Source organism: Mustelus asterias, unplaced genomic scaffold, assembly GCF_964213995.1.
Source record: "Mustelus asterias unplaced genomic scaffold, sMusAst1.hap1.1 HAP1_SCAFFOLD_3941, whole genome shotgun sequence".
NCBI lineage: Eukaryota > Metazoa > Chordata > Chondrichthyes > Carcharhiniformes > Triakidae > Mustelus > Mustelus asterias.
In genome coordinates, this window is record NW_027593886.1 from 4,487 (window position 1) to 25,266 (window position 20,780).

A 20,780-nucleotide genomic window follows, 5' to 3' on the forward strand; every position below is an offset into this window, starting at 1 on the left:
TTGAAGGGGCTGGAGGAGGTTACAGAGATAGGGAGAGGTGTAGGGGCTGGAGGAGGTTACAGAGATAGGGAGGGGGTGTAGGGGCTGGAGGAGGTTACAGAGATAGGGAGGGGGTGTAGGGGCTGGAGGAGGTTACAGAGATAGGGAGGGGGTGTAGGGGCTGGGGGAGGTTATAGAGATAGGGAGGGGGTGTAGGGGCTGGAGGAGGTTACAGAGATAGGGAGGGGGTGTAGGGGCTGGGGGAGGTTATAGAGATAGGGAGGGCTGTAGGGGGCTGGAGGAGGTTACAGAGATAGGGAGGGGGTGCAGGGGCTGGAGGGGGTTACAGAGATAGGGAGGGGGGGTAGGGACTGGAGGAGATTACAGAGATAGGGAGGGGTTGGAGGGGCTGGAGGAGGTTACAGAGATAGGGAGGGGGTGTAGGGGCTGGAGGAGGTTACAGAGATAGGGAGAGGTGTAGGGGCTGGAGGAGGTTACAGAGATAGGGAGGGGGTGTAGGGGCTGGAGGAGGTTACAGAGATAGGGAGAGGTGTAGGGGCTGGAGGAGGTTACAGAGATAGGGAGGGGGTGTAGGGGCTGGAGGAGGTTACAGAGATAGGGAGGGGGTGTAGGGGGAGGTTACAGAGATAGGGAGGGGGTGTAGGGGCTGGAGGAGGTTACAGAGATAGGGAGGGGGTGTAGGGGCTGGAGGAGGTTACAGAGATAGGGAGGGGTGTAGGGGCTGGAGGAGGTTACAGAGATAGGGAGGGGGTGTAGGGGCTGGAGGAGGTTACAGAGATAGGGAGAGGTGTAGGGGCTGGAGGAGGTTACAGAGATAGGGAGGGGGTGTAGGGGCTGGAGGAGGTTACAGAGATAGGGAGAGGTGTAGGGGCTGGAGGAGGTTACAGAGATAGGGAGGGGGTGTAGGGGCTGGAGGAGGTTACAGAGATAGGGAGCGGGTGTAGGGGCTGGAGGAGGTTACAGAGATAGGGAGGGGGTGTAGGGGGAGGTTACAGAGATAGGGAGGGGGTGTAGGGGCTGGAGGAGGTTACAGAGATAGGGAGGGGGTGTCGGGGGCTGGAGGAGGTTACAGAGATAGGGAGGGGGTGTAGGGGCTGGAGGAGGTTACAGAGATAGGGTGGGGTGTAGGGGCTGGAGGAGGTTACAGAGATAGGGAGGGGTGTAGGGGCTGGAGGAGGTTACAGAGATAGGGAGGGGCTGGAGGAGGTTACAGAGATAGGGAGGGGGTGTAGGGACTGGAGGAGATTACAGAGATAGGGACGGGGTGTAGGGGCTGGAGGAGGTTTCAGAGATAGGGAGGGGGTGTAGGGGCTGGAGGAGGTTACAGAGATAGGGAGGGGGTGTAGGGGCTGGAGGAGGTTACAGAGATAGGGAGGGGTGGAGGGGGCTGGGGAGGTTACAGAGATAGGGAGGGTTGAAGGGGCTGGAGGAGGTTACAGAGATAGGGAGAGGTGTAGGGGCTGGAGGAGGTTACAGAGATAGGGAGGGGGTGTAGGGGCTGGAGGAGGTTACAGAGATAGGGAGGGGGTGTAGGGGCTGGAGGAGGTTACAGAGATAGGGAGGGGGTGTAGGGGCTGGGGGAGGTTATAGAGATAGGGAGGGGGTGTAGGGGCTGGAGGAGGTTACAGAGATAGGGAGGGGGTGTAGGGGCTGGGGGAGGTTATAGAGATAGGGAGGGCTGTAGGGGGCTGGAGGAGGTTACAGAGATAGGGAGGGGGTGCAGGGGCTGGAGGGGGTTACAGAGATAGGGAGGGGGGGTAGGGACTGGAGGAGATTACAGAGATAGGGAGGGGTTGGAGGGGCTGGAGGAGGTTACAGAGATAGGGAGGGGGTGTAGGGGCTGGAGGAGGTTACAGAGATAGGGAGAGGTGTAGGGGCTGGAGGAGGTTACAGAGATAGGGAGGGGGTGTAGGGGCTGGAGGAGGTTACAGAGATAGGGAGAGGTGTAGGGGCTGGAGGAGGTTACAGAGATAGGGAGGGGGTGTAGGGGCTGGAGGAGGTTACAGAGATAGGGAGGGGGTGTAGGGGGAGGTTACAGAGATAGGGAGGGGGTGTAGGGGCTGGAGGAGGTTACAGAGATAGGGAGGGGGTGTAGGGGCTGGAGGAGGTTACAGAGATAGGGAGGGGTGTAGGGGCTGGAGGAGGTTACAGAGATAGGGAGGGGGTGTAGGGGCTGGAGGAGGTTACAGAGATAGGGAGAGGTGTAGGGGCTGGAGGAGGTTACAGAGATAGGGAGGGGGTGTAGGGGCTGGAGGAGGTTACAGAGATAGGGAGAGGTGTAGGGGCTGGAGGAGGTTACAGAGATAGGGAGGGGGTGTAGGGGCTGGAGGAGGTTACAGAGATAGGGAGCGGGTGTAGGGGCTGGAGGAGGTTACAGAGATAGGGAGGGGGTGGAGGGGGCTGGGGAGGTTACAGAGATAGGGAGGGGTGAAGGGGCTGGAGGAGGTTACAGAGATAGGGAGAGGTGTAGGGGCTGGAGGAGGTTACAGAGATAGGGAGGGGGTGTAGGGGCTGGAGGAGGTTACAGAGATAGGGAGGGGGTGTAGGGGCTGGAGGAGGTTACAGAGATAGGGAGGGGGTGTAGGGGCTGGGGGAGGTTATAGAGATAGGGAGGGGGTGTAGGGGCTGGAGGAGGTTACAGAGATAGGGAGGGGGTGTAGGGGCTGGAGGAGGTTACAGAGATAGGGAGGGGGTGTAGGGGCTGGAGGAGGTTACAGAGATAGGGAGGGGGTGTAGGGGCTGGAGGAGGTTACAGAGATAGGGAGGGGGTGTAGGGGCTGGAGGAGGTTACAGAGATAGGGAGGGGGTGTAGGGGCTGGAGGAGGTTACAGAGATAGGGAGGGGGTGTAGGGGGAGGTTACAGAGATAGGGAGGGGGTGTAGGGGCTGGAGGAGGTTACAGAGATAGGGAGGGGGTGTCGGGGGCTGGAGGAGGTTACAGAGATAGGGAGGGGGTGTAGGGGCTGGAGGAGGTTACAGAGATAGGGTGGGGTGTAGGGGCTGGAGGAGGTTACAGAGATAGGGAGGGGTGTAGGGGCTGGAGGAGGTTACAGAGATAGGGAGGGGCTGGAGGAGGTTACAGAGATAGGGAGGGGGTGTAGGGACTGGAGGAGATTACAGAGATAGGGACGGGGTGTAGGGGCTGGAGGAGGTTTCAGAGATAGGGAGGGGGTGTAGGGGCTGGAGGAGGTTACAGAGATAGGGAGGGGGTGTAGGGGCTGGAGGAGGTTACAGAGATAGGGAGGGGTGGAGGGGGCTGGGGAGGTTACAGAGATAGGGAGGGTTGAAGGGGCTGGAGGAGGTTACAGAGATAGGGAGAGGTGTAGGGGCTGGAGGAGGTTACAGAGATAGGGAGGGGGTGTAGGGGCTGGAGGAGGTTACAGAGATAGGGAGGGGGTGTAGGGGCTGGAGGAGGTTACAGAGATAGGGAGGGGGTGTAGGGGCTGGGGGAGGTTATAGAGATAGGGAGGGCTGTAGGGGGCTGGAGGAGGTTACAGAGATAGGGAGGGGGTGCAGGGGCTGGAGGGGGTTACAGAGATAGGGAGGGGGGGTAGGGACTGGAGGAGATTACAGAGATAGGGAGGGGTTGGAGGGGCTGGAGGAGGTTACAGAGATAGGGAGGGGTGTAGGGGCTGGAGGAGGTTATAGAGATAGGGAGGGGTGTAGGGGGCTGGAGGAGGTTACAGAGATAGGGAGGGGTGTAGGGGGCTGGAGGAGGTTACAGAGATAGGGAGGGGTGTAGGGGGCTGGAGGAGGTTACAGAGATAGGGAGGGGGTGTAGGGGCTGGAGGAGGTTACAGAGATAGGGAGGGGTGTAGGGGGCTGGAGGAGGTTACAGAGATAGGGAGGGGGTGTAGGGGCTGGAGGAGGTTACAGAGATAGGGAGGGGGTGTAGGGACTGGAGGAGATTACAGAGATAGGGAGGGAGTGTAGGGACTGGAGGAGATTACAGAGATGGGGAGGGGCTGGAGGAGGTTACAGAGATAGGGAGGGGGTGTAGGGACTGGAGGATATTACAGAGATAGGGAGGGGGTGGAGGGGCTGGAGGAGGTTACAGAGATAGGGAGGGGTGTAGGGGCTGGAGGAGGTTATAGAGATAGGGAGGGGTGTAGGGGGCTGGAGGAGATTACAGAGATAGGGAGGGGGTGTAGGGGCTGGAGGAGGTTACAGAGATAGGGAGGGGTGCAGGGGGCTGGAGGAGGTTACAGAGATAGGGAGGGGGTGCAGGGGGCTGGAGGAGGTTACAGAGATAGGGAGGGGGTGTAGGGACTGGAGGAGATTACAGAGATAGGGAGGGGCTGGAGGAGGTTACAGAGATAGGGAGGGGCTGCAGGAGGTTACAGAGATAGGGAGGGGCTGGACAGACAGACAGACAGACAGACAGACGGACGCTCCGGCTGAACTGACCTTGTTCCTGGGACAGGTCGAGTCCACCTCGCTGACACGGAACATTCCCAGAGTCCAGTTTCCAGAGGAATTCCGCCAGGAACACCATCAGGACAGGCTGGAAAAGTCAGAAACCCGGTGAATAAATGCACCCTGGTGTTAGATAACAGATCACCTCCTCCGCACTCCCCGAGGAACACCACGAACTGTGGAATCTTCCAGAACATTCCCGGAGTAACCCCCTCTCTCATCCCACTCACAACACTCGGAGAAGACCGGGACAAACAGCCCATCCCCAATGATGGAGGAGCGCAGAATATCGGGGCAAAAGATAAACATTCACAGCAATCTTCACCCGGGGGGAGGGAGACGGAGGGGGTGGGGAGGGAGACGGAGGGGGTGGGGAGGGAGACGGAGGGGGTGGGGAGGGAGACGGAGGGGGTGGGGAGGGAGACGGAGGGGGTGGGGAGGGAGACGGAGTGGGGAGGGGAGACGGGGGGGGGAGGGAGACGGAGGGGGTGGGGAGGGAGACGGAGTGGGGAGGGGAGACGGGGGGGGGGGAGGGAGACGGAGGGGGTGGGGAGGGAGACGGAGTGGGGAGGGGAGACGGCGGGGGGGGAGGGAGACGGAGGGGGTGGGGAGGGAGACGGAGGGGGTGGGGAGGGGAGATGGGGTGGGGAGGGGAGATGGGGTGGGGAGGGGAGACAGGGGGGGAGGGAGACGGGGGGGAGGGAGACGGGGGGGAGGGAGACGGGGGGGGAGGGAGACGGGGGGGGAGGGAGACGGGGGGGGAGGGAGACGGGGGGGGAGGGAGACGGGGGGGGAGGGAGACGGGGGGGGGAGGGGAGACGGGGGGGAGGGGAGACGGGGGGGGGAGGGAGACGGGGGGGGGGGAGGGAGACGGGGGGGGGGAGGGAGACGGGGGGGGAGGGAGACGGGGAGGGGAGGGAGACGGGGGGGGGAGGGAGACGGGGGGGGGAGGGAGACGGGGGGGGGGAGGGAGACGGGGGGGGGAGGGAGACGGGGGGGGGGGAGGGAGACGGGGGGGAGGGAGACGGGGGGGGAGGGAGACGGGGGGGGAGGGAGACGGGGGGGGAGGGAGACGGGGGGGGGAGGGAGACGGGGGGGGGAGGGAGACGGGGGGGGAGGGAGACGGGGGGGGGAGGGAGACGGGGGGGAAGGAGACGGGGGGGAAGGAGACGGGGGGGAAGGAGACGGGGGGGAAGGAGACGGGGGGAATGGAGACGGGGGGAGGGGGGAGACCGGGGGGGCAGGGAGACGGGAGGGGCGGAGAGAGGGGGGGCGGAGAGAGGGGGGGGGCGGAGAGAGGGGGGGGCGGAGAGGGGGGGGCGGAGAGAGGGGGGGGGCGGAGAGGGGGGGGGCGGAGAGGGGGGGGGCGGAGAGGGGGGGGGCGGAGAGGGGGGGGGCGGAGAGGGGGGGGGCGGAGAGGGGGGGGGCGGAGAGGGGGGGGGCGGAGAGGGGGGGGGCGGAGAGGGGGGGGGCGGAGAGGGGGGGGCGGAGAGGGGGGGGGCGGAGAGAGGGGGGGGCGGAGAGAGGGGGGGGCGGAGAGGGGGGGGGGCGGAGAGAGGGGGGGGCGGAGAGAGGGGGGGGCGGAGAGAGGGGGGGGCGGAGAGAGGGGGGGGCGGAGAGAGGGGGGGGCGGAGAGAGGGGGGGGCGGAGAGTGGGGGGGGCGGAGAGAGGGGGGGCGGAGAGAGGGGGGGGCGGAGAGAGGGGGGCGGAGAGAGGGGGGCGGAGAGAGGGGGGGCAGAGAGAGGGGGGCGGAGAGAGGGGGGGCGGAGAGAGGGGGGCGGAGAGAGGGGGGCGGAGAGAGGGGGGGCGGAGAGAGGGGGGGAGAGAGAGGGGGGGAGAGAGAGAGAGGGGAGAGAGAGGGAGGGAGAGAGTGGAGGAGAGAGAAAGGGGGGGATTGTGAGGGGGGGAGGGAGAGTCTTAAGTCTTAAAGAACAAAGAACAGTACAGCACGGGAAACAGGCCCTTCGGCCCTCCAAGCCTGTGCCGCTCCTTGGTCCAACTAGACCAATCGTTTGTATCCCTCCATTCCCAGACTGCTCATGTGACTATCCAGGTAAGTCTTAAACAATGTCAGCGTGCCTGCCTCCACCACCCTACTTGGCAGCGCAGGGGGGAGAGAGAGGGGGGGAGAGAGAGGGGGGGAGAGAGAGGGGGGGAGAGAGAGGGGGGGAGAGAGAGGGGGGGAGAGAGAGGGGGGGAGAGAGAGGGGGGGAGAGAGAGGGGGGGAGAGAGAGGGGGGGAGAGAGAGGGGGGGAGAGAGAGGGGGGGAGAGAGAGGGGGGGAGAGAGAGGGGGGGAGAGAGAGGGGGGGAGAGAGAGGGGGGGAGAGAGAGGGGGGAGAGAGAGGGGGGAGAGAGGGGGGAGAGAGAGAGAGGGGAGAGAGAGAGAGGGGAGAGAGTGGAGGGGAGAGAGTGGAGGGGAGAGAGTGGAGGGGAGAGAGAGGGGGGAGAGAGAGGGGGGAGAGGGGGGAGAGAGAGAGAGGGGGGAGAGAGAGGGGGGAGAGGGGGGAGAGAGAGAGAGGGGGGAGAGAGAGGGGGGAGGGGGGAATAGATATGGCAAAAGCATTCGCAACAATCTTCAGGCACTAGTGCTGAGTGGCTGATTCGTCTCGACCTCCTCCAGTGGTTCCCAGACGCCAGCCTGAATAGTACTGAAGACTGGTGTTCCAGAACTTGCCGCTCCCCTGGCCAAACTCTTCCAGTGCAGCTCCAACACTGGCATCTACCCAACACTGGCATCTACCCAGCACTGGCATCTACCCAACACTGGCATCTACCCAACACTGGCATCTACCCAGCACTGGTAGCCCGGGTACGTCCTGTACACAGGAAGCAGGCCAAATCCAACCCGCCCAATCACCGCCCAGTCTGCTCTCGATCATCAGTGAAGTGATGGAAGGGGTCATCGACAGCGCTATCAAGCAGCACCTGCTCAGCAATAACCCGCTCAGCGACGCCCAGCTTGACAGCCCAGTGACAGCCGCATTCGATCGAGTGTGGCATCAAGGAGCCCCAGTGAAACTGGAGTCAAGGGGTATTGGGGATAAACACTCCGCTGGTTGGAGTCATACCTGGTACATAGGAAGATGGTTGTGGTTATGGAGGGTCAGTCATCTCAACTCCAGAACATCTCTGCAGGAGTCTCTCAGTGTCGTATCCTCGACCCAACAATCCTCAATCCCCTTCCCTCCACCATCAGGTCAGCAGTGGGGATGTTCACTGTGCAATGTTCAGACCCATTCGCAGCTACTCTGATACTGAAGCAGCCCATATCCAAATGCAGCAAGATCTGGACAATATCCAGGCTGGAGCTGACAAGTGGCAGTAACATTCACGCCACACAAATTCCAGGCAATGACCATCACCAATAAGAGACACTCCAACCACCGCCCCTTCACATTCAATGGCATCGCCATCGCTGAATCCCCCACTGTCAACATCCTGGGGGTTCCCATTGACCAGAAGCTCAACTGGGCCCCAGCCAGATAAACACTGTGGCTCCCAGAGCAGCTCAGAGGCTGGGAATCCTGCGGAGAGTAACTCACCTCCCCACTCCCCCCAAAGCCTGTCCACCATCTACAAGGCACAAGTCAGGAGTGTGATGGAACACTCTCCACTTGCCTGGATGCTGCAGCTCCAACAACACTCAAGAAGCTCAACACCATCCAGGACAAAGCAGCCCCGCTTGATTGGCCCCCCATCCACAGACATTCACTCCCTCCACCCCCGACGCACAGTGACAGCCGTGTGTACCATCTACAAGATGCACTGCAGCAACTCACCAAGGCTCCTTAGGCAGCACCTTCCAAACCCACGCCCGCTCCCATCTAGAAGGACAAGGGCAGCAGATACCTGGGGACATCCCCACCTGGAGGCTCCCCTCTGAGTCACTCACCATCCAGTGGGGAGCCGCAGTGAGAGGATCTCCAGCACTGTGTCCGTCTCTGTGGCTCGGGAGGGAAAGGGGGAGAGTGGGAGGGCGATAGTTATTGGGGACTCGTTAGTTAGAGGGATAGATAGGAGGTTCTGTGGCAGCAAAAGAGACTCACGGATGGTATGTTGCCTACCGGATGCCAAGGTCCGTGATGTCTCAGACCGTGTTTTCCAGATTCTGAAGGGGGAGGGGAAACAGTCACAAGTCGTGGTGCACATTGGTACCAATGACATAGGTAAGAGAAGGGACGGGGATTTAAAGCAGGAATTTCTGGAGCTGGGCTGGAAGCTGAGAGCCAAGACGAAACATGTGATCATCTCTGGTACGTTGCCGGTACCACGTGATAGCGAGTTGAGGAACAGGGAGAGAGTGCAGTTAAATATGTGGTTGCAGGGATGGTGTAGGAGGGAGGGTTTCAGATACGTGGATAATTGGAACACGTTCTGGGGAAGGTGGGACCTGTACAAACAGGACAGGGTGCACCTGAACCAGAGGGGCACCAATATCCTCGGAGGGAAATTTGTTACGGCTCTTCAGGGGGGTTTAAACTAATTTGTCAGGGGAGTGGGAAAGGGAGTTGTAGTCCAGAAGTCAGTGAGGGTGGTGAGGTATTGGGGAAGGTATCAGGGTCAAGGGTGAGTACTGGTAGACAGGAAGGTGGGTTGAAGTGTGTCTACTTCAATGCAAGGAGCATCCGGAACAAGGTAGATGAACTTGGGGCATGGATTGGTACTTGGGACTACGATGTTGTGGCCATTACGGAGACGTGGGTAGAACAAGGACAGGAATGGTTGTTGGACGTTCCGGGGTATAGATGTTTCACTAAGTGTAGGGAAGCTGGTAAAAGAGGTGGAGGAGTAGCATTGTTAATCAAGGATAGTTTAACGGCTGCGGAAAGGCACTTCGTGGGGGATCTGCACACTGAGGTAATATGGGCTGAAGTTAGAAATAGGAAAGGAGTGGTCACGTTGCTAGGAGTTTACTATAGGCCCCCAAATAGTAATAGAGATGTGGAGGAAGAAATTGCTAAGCAGATTATGGATATGTGTGGGGGTCACAGGGTAGTTGTCATGGGGACTTTAACTTTCCAAATATTGATTGGAACCTTTGTAGGTCAAATAGTTTGGATGGGGCAGTTTTTGTGCAGTGTGTGCGGGAGGGTTTCCTGACACAATATGTGGATGGGCCGACTAGAGGTGAGGCCACATTGGATTTGGTACTGGGAAATGAACCGGGCCAAGTGTTAGATTTGGTTGTGGGAGAGCAATTTGGAGATAGTGACCACAATTCGGTGTCTTTTGTTATTGCAATGGAGAGGGATAGGGCCGTACGGCAGGGCAAGGTTTACAATTGGGGGAGAGGTAATTATGATGCGATTAGGCAAGAATTAGGGGGCATAAGTTGGGAACAGAAACTGTCAGAGAAAGGAACTAATGAAAAGTGGAACTTTTTCAAGGAACAAATACTGGATGTCCTTGATAGGTATGTCCCTGTCAGGCAGGGAGGAAATGGCCGAGTGAGGGAACCATGGTTCACAAAAGAGGTGGAATGTCTTGTGAAAAGGAAGAGGGAAGCTTATGTAGGGATGAGGAAACAAGGTTCAGATGGCTCGATTGAGGGTTACAAGTTAGCAAGGAATGAGCTGAAAAAGGGGCTTAGGAGAGCTAGGAGGGGACATGAGAAGTCCTTGGCGGGTCGGATCAAGGAAAACCCCAAGGCTTTTTACTCTTATGTGAGGAATAAAAGAATGACCAGGGTGAGGTTAGGGCCGGTCAAGGACAGTAGTGGGAACTTGTGTATGGAGTCAGTAGAGATAGGCGAGGTGATGAATGAATACTTTTCTTCAGTGTTCACCAAGGAGAGGGGCCATGTTTTTGAGGAAGAGAAGGTGTTACAGGCTAATAGGCTGGAGGAAATAGATGTTCGGAGGGAGGATGTCTTGGCAGTTTTGAATAAACTGAAGGTCGATAAGTCCCCTGGGCCTGATGAAATGTATCCTAGGATTCTTTGGGAGGCAAGGGATGAGATTGCAGAGCCTTTGGCGTTGATCTTTGGGTCCTCGCTGTCTACGGGGATGGTGCCAGAGGACTGGAGAATGGCGAATGTTGTTCCTCTGTTTAAGAAAGGGAATAGAAATGACCCTGGTAATTATAGACCGGTTAGTCTTACTTCGGTGGTTGGTAAATTGATGGAAAGGGTCCTTAGGGATGGGATTTACGACCATTTAGAAAGATGCGGATTAATCCGAGATAGTCAGCACGGATTCGTGAAGGGCAAGTCGTGCCTCACAAATTTGATAGAATTTTTTGAGGAGGTAACTAAGTGTGTTGATGAAGGTAGGGCAGTTGATGTCATATACATGGATTTTAGTAAGGCGTTTGATAAGGTCCCCCATGGTCGGCTTATGATGAAAGTGAGGAGGTGTGGGATAGAGGGAAAGTTGGCCGATTGGATAGGCAACTGGCTGTCTGACCGAAGACAGAGGGTGGTGGTCGATGGAAAATTTTCGGATTGGAGGCAGGTTGCTAGCGGTGTGCCGCAGGGATCAGTGCTTGGTCCTCTGCTCTTTGTGATTTTTATTAATGACTTAGAGGAGGGGGCTGAAGGGTGGATCAGTAAATTTGCTGATGACACCAAGATTGGTGGAGTAGTGGATGAGGTGGAGGGCTGTTGTAGGCTGCAAAGAAACATAGATAGGATGCAAAGCTGGGCTGAAAAATGGCAAATGGAGTTTAACCCTGATAAATGTGAGGTGATTCATTTTGGTAGGACAAATTTAAATGTGGATTACAGGGTCAAAGGTAGGGTTCTGAAGACTGTGGAGGAACAGAGAGATCTTGGGGTCCATATCCACAAATCTCTAAAGGTTGCCAGTCAAGTGGATAGAGCTGTGAAGAAGGCCTATAGTGTGTTAGCTTTTATTAACAGGGGGTTGGAGTTTAAGAGCCGTGGGGTTATGCTGCAACTGTACAGGACCTTGGTGAGACCACATTTGGAATATTGTGTGCAGTTCTGGTCACCTCACTATAGGAAGGATGTGGAAGCGCTGGAAGGAGTGCAGAGGAGATTTACCAGGATGCTGCCTGGTTTGGAGGGTAGGTCATATGAGGAAAGGTTGAGGGAGCTAGGGCTGTTCTCTCTGGAGCGGAGGAGGCTGAGGGGAGACTTAATAGAGGTTTATAAAATGATGAAGGGGATAGATAGAGTGAACGTTCAAAGACTATTTCCTCGGGTGGATGGAGCTATTACAAGGGGGCATAACTATAGGGTTCGTGGTGGGAGATACAGGACGGATATCAGAGGTAGGTTCTTTACGCAGAGAGTGGTTGGGGTGTGGAATGGACTGCCTGCAGTGATAGTGGAGTCAGACACTTTAGAAACATTTAAGTGGTTATTGGATAGGCACATGGAGCACACCAGGATGATAGGGAGTGGGATAGCTTGATCTTGGTTTCAGATAAAGCTCGGCACAACATCGTGGGCCGAAGGGCCTGTTCTGTGCTGTACTGTTCTATGTTCTATGTTCCATCCCGACTTGGAAATATATCAGCTGTTCCTTCCTTGTTGAAGGGAATAACATGTTGTGGGGAGCTGTGGTGGGGCAGGTGTTTAATTGGGGCGAGGTGGGAAAGAGGGAGAGAGGTTGGGAGCCAAGATGGAGAGACGTCCTTGGTCTAAATGTGGAGTAAATTCCATTAGTGTACACACACACCTTCAACTCTTCCTCAGGACAGAGGAAATCCCGGACAGACAGACAGCACCCCAGCTGCAGGTGATCCCGGATAAAATTCAGGACATATTCAATCCGACTTTCTGGGCCACTTCCCATCTCGAAATCTACAGAGAAATGCAGGAAGAAGATTAAAGAAAGGAGCGTCGGAAAGCGAGACAGATATCTCGACAGGAGAAACACAAGGGAACCCAATCACAAACTCTCACAACTATTCACACCACTGGGTAAGAGAGGTGCGGATGGCTTGACTCTGATTGGCTGAGGTGTTGCTATAGTGACGTTCGTGTCCCTTTTAGAAAGTGTTTTTTTATAAACACGATTTCAGGAACTCTCAGCTTCAGTGATGTCATTGTGCCCGCCTCGACTACAGGTAATCCTTTAATTGCTTCTTAAGTAGTTTAAATGGGGGCAGTTTTACCATCCTGCACTGTTAGGAGAAAAGGTCGTGTGTTTTGGACAGATTGTTTTCTTTCCAGTGAGTTTCAGGTTTCAGTTTGGGGAGTTAATCATAGAAATCATAGAAACCCTACAGCACAGAAAGAGGCCATTCGGCCCATCGAGTCTGCACCGACCACAATCCCACCCAGGCCCTACCCCCACATCCCTACAGATTTTACCCACTAACCTACGCATCCCAGGACACTAAGGGGCAATTTTAACCTGGCCAATCAACCTAACCCGCACATCTTTGGACTGTGGGAGGAAACTGGAGCACCCGGAGGAAACCCACGCAGACATGGGGAGAATGTCCTGAGGCTGCAGAGTTTAATTTTAGAAGGGGCATCAAGCAAAAAAGGAGCTGAAGTCTCTCTCTCTCCATCTCCCTGTTACCAGAAGGACGTGGAGGCTTTGGAGAGAGTGCAGAGGAGGTTTACCAGGATGTTGCCTGGTATGGAGGGGCTTAGTTATGAGGAGAGATTGGGTAAACTGGGGTTGTTCTCACTGGAAAGACGGAGGATGAGGGGAGACTTAATGGAGGTGTACAAGATTATGAAAGGCATAGATAGGGTGAACGGTGGGAAGCTTTTCCCCAGGTCGGTGGTGATGTTCACGAGGGGTCATAGGTTCAAGGTGAAGGGGGGGGGAGGTTTAACACGGATATCAGAAGGACATATTTTACACAGAGGGTGGTGGGGGCCTGGAATGCGCTGCCGGGCAAGGTGGTGGAGGCGGACACACTGGGAACGTTTAAGACTTATCTAGACAGCCACATGAACGGAGTGGGAATGGAGGGATACAAAAGAATGGTCTAGTTTGGACCAGGGAGCGGCACGGGCTTGGAGGGGCCGAAGGGCCTGTTCCTGTGCTGTATTGTTCTTTGTTCTATTTGGAAATTCTGCCGGTTATCTCAGGGCAACGTTCTCCCTTCCGGAAGGAAAGTGCAGCCTTCAAAAAGACTCAATTCCAGTCAAGTGAGTTTTTAATCTATGCTGAGTTAAACCAGTGTAAAGGGTTTTGTCGATGAAAGGTTTCGGTTTGTTGTAATATTCAATGAAGGGTTATAAATTATTGTAGTTGTTTTCGTTTTGTAATTGTTAAAATTATTGCTAAATTTTCTTTCCATTCATGTTAATGATATTCTTAATTAAACTTTGTTTGATAAAAGCTTCCTGGTGGGTCATTTGAATCATACCTGGTGAAACATTTCATGCTCATCAGAGCCAAATTCAACGTTAAAAACTTATGGTTGGGGCGGCTCCATGGAACACCTTGGAGTTTCTGACCTAACTCACAACACTATGGAGACAGCAACAGGGAACTAGAGGCTCCCGGAGCTTCCGGTTAGTTCCCAAATGGCACTGGGCTTGGACTTATCCCTCGTGTGTGCAGAGGACGTATGAAATTTCTGGCAAGCCTGAAGGTTACGAGCTCGATTAGAAATGGGTTGTTAGCGGAGCCGTCGGCACAGTCAGGGGTGTTCGTTAAGCGCTGCCCAGGCCTGGAATCACATCTCTGACAGTGGCTTTGGTTCAGTGCAGCCTGTCCTCTCGCCCAATAGGAACGTCCAAAGGGACCAGACGTGGGGAAGGGCCAATAGGAGCTCGAACGTGCCGCAGACGCGGGAGGAGTGACGGTGGGAACTCCTCGTCCAGCCCGCAAGGAGCCGGGAGGCAGGGGGGGTGTAACTGAAGGGGTCAAACCAGGCGTTAATCATCACTAAGCCATCGCACTCCTGCGACTCAGCTCTCAATTTTAACACCCTGCTCAGCTTTTCCTGGGATCTTGCTGTGTCTCCATGTCAAGAGCGTCCACGTGGTGTGGACACAGGCCATTCGGCCCGACAGCGCCGTGCTTTTTGCTTCACATGAGCCACCTGCCACTCTCCAGCTCGTCCTTCCAATCCTGCCTCCCTCAATCAAGATCCCCCCCCGTCCCTTCACCTCCCTTTCCCCCCCCTCGAGTGAGTTCTGAGTTTGGAACAGTTCATCTCTGTCTCCACACAGGATTGGAGAGTCAATGATTCCCGGATTGGCTGGACTGACGCAGGGAGAGAGACTGGATCGACTGGGCTTGTACTCACTGGAATTGAGAAGAATGAGAGGGGATCTCTGAAACATAAAATCCTGATGGGACTGGACAGGCTAGAAGTGGGACGAATGTTCCCAATGTTGGGGAAGTCCAGAACTAGGGGTCACAGTTTAACAATAAGGGGTAAGCCATTCAGGACTGAGATGAGGAAGAAATTCTTCACTTGGAGAGTTGTGAACCTGTGGAATTCAGAAAGCTGCTGGGGCCAGTTGGTTAGATATGTCCAAGAGGGAGCTGGACGTGGACCTTGCGGCTAAAGGGATCAAGGGGTTTGGAGAGGAAGCGGGAGTGGGATACTGAAAGTGCATGATCAGCCATGATCAGATAGAATGGTGGGACAGGCTCGAAGGGCTGAATGGCCTCCTCCTGTTCCTATTTCGTACGTTACCACCGAGCTGTCCACCCAGGGCAGGTTTATCCACTCCTACCCCCCCCTCGAGCCACCTCCCGAGCGTCTGGGACTCCCTCCTCCCTCCCCACCTTCCCGAGTCCCGCTCTCCCTCAGTGTTCGGGCGCAAGCATCAGCTCAGATTCCAGCTGATTTGCAACCGCACAGGAAATATAAGGAGGCCATTCGGCCCTTCCAGCTGCTCCCCCATTCATTCTGATCCTGGCTGATCATCGAATTCAATATCCTGATCCCCCCCCTTCCCCCCATATCCCTCGATCCCTTTCGCCCCAAGAACAAAATCTAATTTCTTCCTGAAATCAGACAACGTTTTGGCCTCAACTACTTTCTGTGGGAGTGAATTCCACACATTCACCACCCTCTGGGTGAAGAAGTTTCTCCTCACCTCAGTTCTAAAGGTTTACCCCTTATCCTCAAACTCTGACCCCTAGTTCTGGACTCCCCCACCATCCGGAACATTCTTCCTGAATCTACCCTGTCTAATCCTGTTAGAATTTTATAAGTTTCTATGAGATCCCCCTCTCACTCTTCTAAACTCCAGTGAATATAATCCTCACCGACTTAGTCTCAAAGTGTGGCACGGTGGCAGAGGGGGACCCGGGTTCACTGCTCCCTCACAGTGCCAGGGACCCGGGTTCACTGCTGCCTCACAGCGCCAGGGACCCGGGTTCACTGCTCCCTCACAGCGCCAGGGACCCGGGTTCACTGCTGCCTCACAGTGCCAGGGACCCGGGTTCACTGCTCCCTCCCAGCGCCAGGGACCCGGGTTCACTGCTCCCTCACAGCGCCAGGGACCCGGGTTCACTGCTCCCTCACAGCGCCAGGGACCCGGGTTCACTGCTCCCTCACAGCGCCAGGGACCCGGGTTCACTGCTCCCTCACAGCGCCTGGGACCCGGGTTCACTGCTCCCTCACAGTGCCAGGGACCCGGGTTCACTGCTGCCTCACAGCGCCAGGGACCCGGGTTCACTGCTGCCTCACAGCGCCAGGGACCCGGGTTCACTGCTGCCTCACAGCGCCAGGGACCCGGGTTCACTGCTCCCTCACAGCGCCAGGGACCCGGGTTCACTGCTGCCTCACAGCGCCAGGGACCCGGGTTCACTGCTGCCTCACAGCGCCAGGGACCCGGGTTCACTGCTGCCTCACAGCGCCAGGGACCCGGGTTCACTGCTGCCTCACAGTGCCAGGGACCCGGGTTCACTGCTGCCTCACAGCGCCAGGGACCCGGGTTCACTGCTGCCTCACAGCGCCAGGGACCCGGGTTCACTGCTGCCTCACAGCGCCAGGGACCCGGGTTCACTGCTGCCTCACAGTGCCAGGGACCCGGGTTCACTGCTACCTCACAGTGCCAGGGACCCGGGTTCACTGCTGCCTCACAGCGCCAGGGACCCGGGTTCACTGCTCCCTCACAGCGCCAGGGACCCGGGTTCACTGCTGCCTCACAGCGCCAGGGACCCGGGTTCACTGCTCCCTCACAGCGCCAGGGACCCGGGTTCACTGCTCCCTCACAGCGCCAGGGACCCGGGTTCACTGCTCCCTCCCAGCGCCAGGGACCCGGGTTCACTGCTGCCCCCCAGCGCCAGGGGCCCGGGTTCACTGCTGCCTCACAGTGCCAGGGACCCGGGTTCACTGCTGTCTCACAGTGCCAGGGACCCGGGTTCACTGCTCCCTCACAGCGCCAGGGACCCGGGTTCACTGCTCCCTCACAGCGCCAGGGACCCGGGTTCACTGCTGCCTCACAGCCCCAGGGACCCGGGTTCACTGCTCCCTCACAGCGCCAGGGACCCGGGTTCACTGCTCCCTCACAGCGCCAGGGACCCGGGTTCACTGCTCCCTCACAGCGCCAGGGACCCGGGTTCACTGCTGCCTCACAGCGCCAGGGACCCGGGTTCACTGCTGCCTCACAGCGCCAGGGACCCGGGTTCACTGCTGTCTCACAGCCCCAGGGACCCAGGTTCACTGCTCCCTCACAGTGCCAGGGACCCGGGTTCACTGCTGCCTCACAGCGCCAGGGACCCGGGTTCACTGCTCCCTCACAGCGCCAGGGACCCGGGTTCACTGCTCCCTCACAGCGCCAGGGACCCGGGTTCACTGCTGCCTCACAGCGCCAGGGACCCGGGTTCACTGCTCCCTCACAGCGCCAGGGACCCGGGTTCACTGCTGCCTCACAGTGCCAGGGACCCGGGTTCACTGCTGCCTCACAGCGCCAGGGACCCGGGTTCACTGCTGCCTCACAGCACCAGGGACCCGGGTTCACTGCTGCCTCACAGTGCCAGGGACCCGGGTTCACTGCTGCCTCACAGTGCCAGGGACCCGGGTTCACTGCTCCCTCACAGCGCCAGGGACCCGGGTTCACTGCTCCCTCACAGTGCCAGGGACCCGGGTTCACTGCTGCCTCACAGCGCCAGGGACCCGGGTTCACTGCTGCCCCCCAGCGCCAGGGACCCGGGTTCACTGCTCCCTCACAGCGCCAGGGACCCGGGTTCACTGCTGCCTCACAGCGCCAGGGACCCGGGTTCACTGCTGCCTCACAGCGCCAGAGACCCGGGTTCACTGCTGCCTCACAGCGCCAGGGACCCGGGTTCACTGCTGCCTCCCAGCGCCACGAACCTGGGTTCGATTCCCGGCTCGGGTCACTGTCTGTGTGGAGTCTGCACGTTCTCCCCGTGTCTGCGTGGGTTTCCTCCGGGTGCTCCGGTTTCCTCCCACAGTCTGAAAGACGTGCTGGTTAGGGTGCATTGGCTGTGCTAAATTCTCCCTCAGTGTCCCCGAACAGGCGCCGGAGTGTGGTGACTGGAGGATTTTCACAGTAACTTCATTGCAGTGTTAATGTAAACCTACTTGTGACACAAATAAACAAACTTTACTTGAATTTCATGTATAGTGCCCTTGAATTTTGTGTCCATTGGGGATATGGTGGCGCAGTGTTGTTGTCCCTGTGAATCCAGAGACTCAGGGCAGTGCTCGGGGGACCCGGGTTCAAATCCCACCAGGGCAGGTGGAGAAATTTGAATTCTATAAGAATCTGGGGTTAGAATTCTCGTGATGCCCCGTGACACCATCACCATCGATGGCCAACTCTTTCCAGTCGGGTTAGTGGTCACCTCCTGGTTAGATATCAGCGTTCCCCCTCCCCACCCCCCCGGGGGAGCCCCTCTCGGCGTCTCACACTGCGTACCTTGGCGTGGGAGGTGCGGGCAGTGGTGACGAACAAGCTCAGATAACAAGTCAGCATCGACCATCTTCGCCAGGCTGGGCACCTCGGAATGTGTTTGGTTCAGGAACAGACCACAATCACCCGCTCGATGCTGGAATATCACAAAGCGGCAGCAAGTTAGCGAGAGAGGTCTAACACCCGGGCGGGGAGCGACGGAAAACCCCATCACCAGCTACAGGCCAGGAGGCATCATCGTTAGAATTAGCAAGAGGCCATTCAGCCCATCAAGCCCCAATCCATTCTAACACCATTTCCAGCACTCACTCCGGAACCCTGTAAGCTATCGCCTTTCAAGTGCTCATCCAAACCCTTCTCAAGTGTTGTGAGGGTTCCCACCTCAACCACCCTCTCAGGCAGCGAGTTCCAGATTCCCACCACCCTCTGGGTGAAAATCTTTCTCCTCAAATCCCCTCGATTTCTGGAGCCTAGGCTCTGGTCAGACCCCATTTGGAGAATTGTGAGCAGTTTTGGAATGTACAGACAGTGATCCAAGTATCTAAGGAAGGATGTGCCGGCCTTGGAAAGGGTCCAGAGGAGGTTCACAAGAATGATCCCTGGAATGAAGAGCTTGTCGGATGAGGAACGGTTGAGGACTCTGGGTTTGTACTCGATGGAGTTTAGAAGGATGAGGGGGGATCTTATTGAAACTTACAGGATACTGCGAGGCCTGGATCGAGTGGACGTGGAGAGGATGTTTCCACTAGTAGGAAAAACTAGACCCAGAGGGACAACCTCGGGCTAAAGGGACGATCCTTTAAAACAGAGGAGGAGGAATTTCTTCAGCCAGAGAGTGGTGAATCTGTGGAACTCTTTGCTGTGGAAGGCTGTGGAGGCCGGGTCATTGAGTGTCTTTAAGACAGAGATAGATAGGTTCTTGATTAATAAGGGGATCAGGGATTATGGGGAAAAGGCAGGAGAATGGGGATGAGAAAAAATATCAGCAGTGATTGAGTGGTGGAGCAGACTCGATGGGCCGAGTGGCCTCATTCTTCTCCTATGTCTTAGGTCTGTGCCCCCCAGTTACTGACCCCTTACAAAGGGGCAAAGTGTCTTCCTATCCACTCCTTAAATTCCCCGGACAATCTCCCCCCTGTCAATCCCGGGACAGTCACTCCTCATTACTGAAGTCCTCGGTTCCTGGGATCACCCTGTGTAATCCCGTGCTCTCCCTCTCGGATACTGTACTCTAGAACCACAGAAGTGACACAGTGTGGAAGAGCCCATTCAGCCCATCTGCTCCATGCTAACCCAGAGGACATGATGTGGAGATGCCGGCGTTGGACTGGGGTAAACACAGTAAGAAGTTTAACAACACCAGGTTAAAGTCCAACAGGTTTATTTGGTAGCAAAAGCCACACAAGCTTTCGGAGCTCTAAGCCCCTTCTTCAGGTGAGTGGGAATTCTGTTCACAAACAGAACTTATAAAGACACAGACTCAATTTACATGAATAATGGTTGGAATGCGAATACTTACAACTAATCAAGTCTTTAAGAAACAAAACAATGGGAGTGGAGAGAGCATCAAGACAGGCTAAAAAGATGTGTATTGTCTCCAGACAAGACAGCCAGTGAAACTCTGCAGGTCCACGCAACTGTGGGAGTTACAAATAGTGTGACATGAACCCAATATCCCGGTTGAGGCCGTCCGCGTGTGTGCGGAACTTGGCTATCAGTTTCTGCTCAGCGACTCTGCGCTGTCGTGTGTCGCGACGGCCGCCTTGGAGAACGCTTACCCGGAGATCAGAGGCCGAATGCCCGTGACCGCTGAAGTGCTCCCCAACGGGAAGTGTCTTTATATTCCCTGTTTGTGAACAGAATTCCCACTCACCTGAAGAAGGGGCTTGCAGCTCCGAAAGCTTGTGTGGCTTTTGCTACCAAATAAACCTGTTGGACTTTAACCTGGTGTTAAACTTCTCACTGTGTTGACCCAGAGGAACCCAGACAGCTCTGAACCCTCAGTGTTTTACACATTACTGACCAACCCTTACAGACCACACCTCGGCGAATAGAGACGCAGCTCCCTCACCTCTGGATCTGCCTGTCTGCGTCTCTCAGGGATTGCTGGCGGGACACTCGATGTCCTTCTCTCCTGCTCAGTGTCCTATCATTCAGCGAGTATTCCCGCACCTCGTCCCCGTCCCCTCCCTATCCCCGGAGTGAAGTCCACAGCCCCACCAGGCAGGAGGGGGAAACATGAACAGCCAGAAACTCCTGCCGGGAGCGTCCCCTCCCCCCAAACCCATCCACCCCCTCCCCCCAAACCCATCCACCCCCTCCCCCAAACCCATCCACCCCCTCCCCCCAAACCCATCCATCCCCTCCCCCCAAACCCATCCACCCCCTCCCCCCAAACCCATCCACCCCCTCCCCCAAACCCATCCACCCCCTCCCCCCAAACCCATCCACCCCCTCCCCCCAAACCCATCCACCCCCTCCCCCCAAACCCATCCACCCCCTCCCCCAAACCCATCCACCCCCCCCCCAAACCCATCCACCCCCCCCAAACCCATTCACCCCCTCCCCCCCAAACCCATCCACCCCCTCC

General features: G+C 57.1%; 1 long non-coding RNA gene across 1 annotated transcript; it reads right to left on the minus strand.

The window, feature by feature from the left end:
* Positions 1–4,406: 4,406 nt before the first annotated feature.
* On the minus strand, positions 4,407–18,321 carry LOC144490870 (uncharacterized; the record flags this gene model as incomplete). Its single annotated transcript, XR_013497358.1, has 3 exons — positions 18,197–18,321; positions 12,060–12,184; positions 4,407–4,503 (listed from the first exon to the last, which is right to left on the minus strand). It is a non-coding gene; the product is annotated as an uncharacterized LOC144490870 (long non-coding RNA).
* Between the last annotated feature and the right edge of the window lie 2,459 nt (positions 18,322–20,780).